Raw genomic sequence first — 6000 nt, 5'->3', positions numbered from 1 at the left:
GGCACTTGACAACTTATAAATGTGGCCGATGGCCCCACATATATTCTTTAAACTAAAATTTTCAACATACTCCTTATCCAAGACCATTTTTTTAAAAAAAGTCTAGGAGTAAGCAGATTTTGTAGTTTTTAGTAATTAATTAGTTATTAATGATATTTTTAATGGTATGAGATTGTATCTAATAGTATAGAATTGTTCAATTTTTTTTGATGATTAAGTGCCTACCAGAATTTAATAAAAGTACTGTTCCTTAACACTCTTTTTTTTTTTTTTGTCTCTGTCGAAATCAATTTTAATGTTTCTATTAGTGCTACAAAGGGACGAATTTGTGATTCTTGAAATATGATTTTTTTTTATATAAAATATATTGACCACCAGATTAACAAAATATCTTGACTATCGTTTCTTTCTGTGTCGGATGGTTTGTATTAAGGATGTGAGAACCGGATCGGTCAATAAATCGGTGAAATTATTGGTTTAATAGTTTACTGGTTTACTGGTTCGATCGGAGTTCAATCGGAGTCAACCGATTTAATTAAATATTAAATAAAATTATTAAAAAACTTAAAAAAGTAAAAATAATTTTAAATATATAAATTCAATAATTTCTAACTTAATAAAATTTAAAATTTCACATAATAAATTATCCATAACTTAATATTAGAGGTTCACAAACAACTTCAAACATCAAAGGTTATAACTAAACAACTTCATAGATTATTAAGGAAGAGAAATATAGTGATACTAAGAATTTGAAAAGTGTCACGTTCAACTCTTAAGTAGCAAGTTTAAAAACAGAGCAATTTCTAGAAATTTGGCAGCAAGTAGCAGCAAAATATAAGCACATGAATCCAAAAATTTCAATTAACATGAGAAAAGCATGGATTGCATGTACAGAGGCAGCATCAAACTTAATTTCACAAGTACAGTTCAGCAGGGCAGCAGGTAGAATCAGGTCACATGAAACAGAAACAACACAGCAATGATCACACCAACATCATTCAGCAAACAAGCAGTATTAAGCCATGTTGGATAATCAAGAACGGAGCAATTATCAGGCCTAGAATTCTCTAACCACAACCTAGCTACCTAACAGCATATATATCTATCTATCCTAACAAATAGAATTAATCAGCAATCTAACTAAAATTAACAACAGAATTAATAAAAGAAAGTAAAGAAACAGAGCAGTAAGCAGGGATGAGGCAGGGGACCTAGAATGTAGTAGAGACAGACTGGAAAATGAAAAGGGGAAGAAGAGCAGAAGTAGTGCCGCCCAGAGTTGGTGGTGGCCGGCTGAGCTCGCGGTGGCACAGAGAGCGGCGCGAGCGGTGGAACGATGCAGGGCAGAGAGATTCAGCTTCTCTCTGTGGCAGTGACGAGAGCTAAAGGGGGGGGGGGGGGCAGAAACGTTCGAAGGGAAGAGGAGAGGCGAGAAGAGAAGAGGGAAGGTAAGAATGGTGGTCAGCTTGTCGGATGGTGGGTCGCCGGACGGAGAGCACGGAGAGAGAGGAGCGATGAGAGAGGGGTGAGAAGAGGAAAGAAACAGGACGAAAGACCAACGAGGAGGCGAGCTCCATGACGACGAAAGAAGAGGCGAGCTCCGTGACGAAACAGGACGTGGTGGTGGTTGCGGTGGTCAACGCCGTCGCTGCTCTGGCTGCGGGATTTGGTGGCGATGGCGGTGGGCTGCGAGGAGGATGGTGGTAGCGATGCGACTGCAAAGAGGGGAGATTCCTCTACTGGCTTCTGGAGTTCTGGGTGATTTCTGATTAGTGATTAGGGGCTTAGGGCTTCGTTACTCGTTAGGCGTTTAGCCTTTCTTTTTTTTTTTAAGAGGCAAAACGACGCCGTTTATCACTTTTATTTTTAAACCAAAAACCGCTAAAAAATCGAACGATTCTTCCGGTTCACTGGTTAACTACCAGTTCGACCGATTTTTTTACCGATTTTTTGCCAGGCGATTTCTAACTTTACCCGGACCGGCTAGGTGACCGGTTCCCGATTATTCCGGTAGAACTGGCCAGTCCAGTTCGATTTTCAGAACCATAGTTTGTATTATTCAAAAATTATTTTGTTAAATTCAAAATTTTTCAAGTATCAAAATAATGAGCAATATTATATAATTAATAAATATTATTTTTTTGTCAGTATTTAATCCGTAATAATTTATAATTATTTTTATAATAATTTTATAGACAAAAAATATATAATTTATATTTATATTTATTAAAATTTTATACACATAAATTAATATAATTTGTATTTATATTTTTTAAATTTACATATTTATATATAAATTAGTAAAAATTTATTTATTAAAAATAATTTAATATTTTATATTAATTTTAAATGATAATAAAAAATATTAAAAATCGTTAATTTTTCAAAAATTTCTCCAAAAGAATTGTTTATCTTTAATTATTAGCTCAATTTCTATACTTATATTGTGTTCATAGATATCTTTATACAGAACTTATTGAGCATGCAATCATGCATGTTTCTGTATATGTTTCCCAGTTAAAGGAATTTGATTCTTTGAGCAATAACTTTAGCCAGTGACCGAATTCGAAAAAAGTTGTTATAGGGCATATGCATACACGCTACTAGTTTGTTCAGAAAAGGTAATTATCAGAAATCTATAATATGAATTAATTAAGATTGCAATTTTGGTTGGCTTTATCATCAAACAAAATTCTCATGAAGAGTCAACTTGGTTCTCTCGAAAAGGGAAGAAATAATGAAATTGAAATTAGAACTATTATTGAAGATGTTATATATTTGAGTCATTTTAGTTTGATTGTCATGTAATATATATAGGGAGCCACTCAGATAAAGACGTTTAAAACGTCTATTTTTAAAGATGTTTTATAGTAATTAAAATTTAGTATATATATAATCGATTAAATCGTGTTATTTTTGTCAAAATTAGGTCAGATAAATTAATTTGATCGAAAAGATAGTGAATCAAATCTTGAACCGGTCTAAATTTTTTTTTATATAAAATGACTATAATACCTTTATTATAGAAAATAACTAAAATACTTCTATTATATATATATATATATATATATATATATATATATATATATATATATATATATTAATTTTTAAAACTCTAAATCCTAATCCTATGATAACAAGAAGTAAATGACTAGAATTTAGAATTCTCAAAATTAATATATATATATAATAGAAGTATTTTATTTATTTTCTATAATAAGGGTATTATAATCATTTTTTATAAAAAATAGTATTAATTTAGACCAGTTTAATATTTGATTCACTATTTTTTAGTTAAATTAATTTATTTGACCTAATTTTGACAAAAATAATACAATTTAATTGATTATATGTGTTAAATTTTAATTACTAAAAAATATCTTTAAAAAAAGACGTTTTAGATGTCTTTATCTGAGTAACTCCCATATATATAACTATTGAAAGCGATAACATATTAACAATAATTAAGATCAGCTTAACATTATCAATAATACTAGGAGTATAATAGTCTAAAATTATTTTATGTAATTTTATATTTATAATTTTATATATAATATTTAAAATTACATATTTATTATATTTAATATTATATATTTATTTTAAATATGATTAATGGATTAAAATAACATAATTTTGAATTGATTTTTATTGTCATTCAAACATTTTCGTAACATTATTTAGTGTACAAGTAATAATATGACTGAATTTTTATATATCTGTTTACTATTTGTCTCTATATTTTTTAACATTGAAACCTTTTTCATAAAAGTTCTCAACGACAACTATATCAGCCTTACCGTCGAATTAGATATTAATGTTTAAGAAACTTATCTTATAAAGAGTAAATACTCAATCGATTTTTGTCCATTTTTATAAAAGATAAAGTAATTTTTATATATAAAAAAAAGAATATTTTAACTTTTAATTTTTTTATTTTGGTATAATACGATTTTTTTTAAAAACTATTAAATAATTATGAAAATTAGTTTTATAAAGATTTTATTTGTGATTTATCAAAATTTTAAATTTTCATAAACTATTAATAAATTTGTTTATGAAATTTTTTTTTACTACTAGTGATTAAGTAGAAAAAACCATTGATAAAAATAATGTTGCAAGAAAAAAAATAATTACACTACGAAAATCTTTTAAAAAAAAAGTACCATGTTATAAGAAAGAAAAAAATATTGATGATGATGATGATGATGATGATGATGATGATGATAAAATATGGTAATATAATAGAAATAATAGAGATAAAAATGATAATAATAAGGATAAAAAAAATAATAGTATTAGTGATTATAGTTGGTCATATTGTTAAAAAAAACTGTAAGGTTTAAAATCATCACAAAATATAAATAAAACCTCTAACAAAATAATTACAGTTATTATTTAACAAATTAAGAATCAAAATATTTTTTTTTGATAAAAATTATTTTATCTTTCCTAAAAATAAACAGAAATTGAATTGAGTTTTTATCCTTTAATAAATACCAACTGGAGTAACCTCCTAATTAGGTTAATCTAGTATTTAATTTGGCCTTGTCACGTGTTAGAAATTTTTCGTTACTTTTAGATGCGGTTCTAATAATTTTTAAGTTTGAGATTATAACAAAACTCTTGATCATGCTTAGCTTTTGATGAGGTTTGGTAATCCAATTAGGCAATAGTTAGGTGTGACAATATTTCTGCATAGGAACTTTCGACTTCTTTGGACGGTGACAGCGGCCAATGGCTCTGTCTCGATCCACTTAGTGAAGTAGTCTATTCCTACAACGAGGAACTTGACTTGCCCTAATTCCTGGGGGAATGGTCCGAGGAGGTCAAGTTTGCACTTTACGAACGGCCAGGGTGAAGTAACACAGATGAGCTCTTCGGGTGGGGCAATATGAAAGTTGGCGTGCTTCTGGCATGGGAGGCACATTTTGATGAACTCTGTTGCTTCCTTTTGTAAGGTCGGCCAGTAAAAACCAGCACGGAATACCTTTTTGGAAAGAGCTCGTGCCCTGAGATGGTTGCCACACATGCCACCATGGATTTCTTCTAGGACTTCCCTTGTGGCAGAGGTCAGGACACATTTTAGGAGGGGTGTTGAGATCCCTCTCCTATATAGGACGTCGTGCATTATGGTGTAGTACTGGGCTTCTCGTACTAGCCTTTTTACCTCCTTTTTATCTGTAGGGAGTGTCTCGGATTTGAGGTAGCTGATTATAGGAGTCATCCACCCTTGGTTCTAGTTCGATATGTTTAGGACTTTTTCTTCTTCCGAGGTTGACGTGTTTTGCAGTATTTCTTGGATGAGGCTTCTATTGTTGCCCCCTGGTTTGGTGCTGGCCAGTTTCAAAAGTGCATCAGCTCGTGCATTTTGTTCTCGAGGTATATGTTGGATCTCATATCTCATGAACTTTTCGAGCTGTTCTCTGGTCTTGTCTAGATATTTTTTCATGGTTGGATCCTTTGCCTGGTAGCTTCCTTCTATTTGCGAGGTGACTACTTGTGAGTCGTTGAAGATGGTAAGCTTTTGGACTCCAACTTTCCTAGCCAGCTTCAAACCAGCCAGTAGGGCCTCATACTCGACTTGGTTATTTGAGGCAGGAAACTTGAACTTTAAGGAGAGTTCGAGTTGAGTTCCCTGGTCACTTTCTAAGATGACACCTGCTCCACTCCCGACTTTGTTCGATGAGCCGTCAACGTAGAGGTTCCAGTTAGTGGGGGTGCCTGGGGTGTCGATGTATTCTGCGACAAAGTCGGCCAGGTATTGAGACTTGATGGCTGTCCGAGCTTCGTATTAAGGTCAAACTTGGACAACTCAACTGCCCACTTTAGAATTCTTCCAGCTAAGTCGGTTTTCTGTAAGATACCTTTTTTGGGTGGGTTGGTCCGTATTCTGATTGTGTGGGTCTGAAAGTATGGTCGGAGTCATTGGAAAGTAAGTATAAGGGCGTAGGCGAATTTCTCTATCTTTTGGTAGTTTAGTTCAGCCCCTTGTAGAGC

The sequence above is a fragment of the Arachis hypogaea genome, chromosome 14 (genome assembly GCF_003086295.3).
Source record: "Arachis hypogaea cultivar Tifrunner chromosome 14, arahy.Tifrunner.gnm2.J5K5, whole genome shotgun sequence".
Lineage (NCBI taxonomy): Eukaryota > Viridiplantae > Streptophyta > Magnoliopsida > Fabales > Fabaceae > Arachis > Arachis hypogaea.
Note: the sequence above shows the minus strand (reverse complement) of the source record.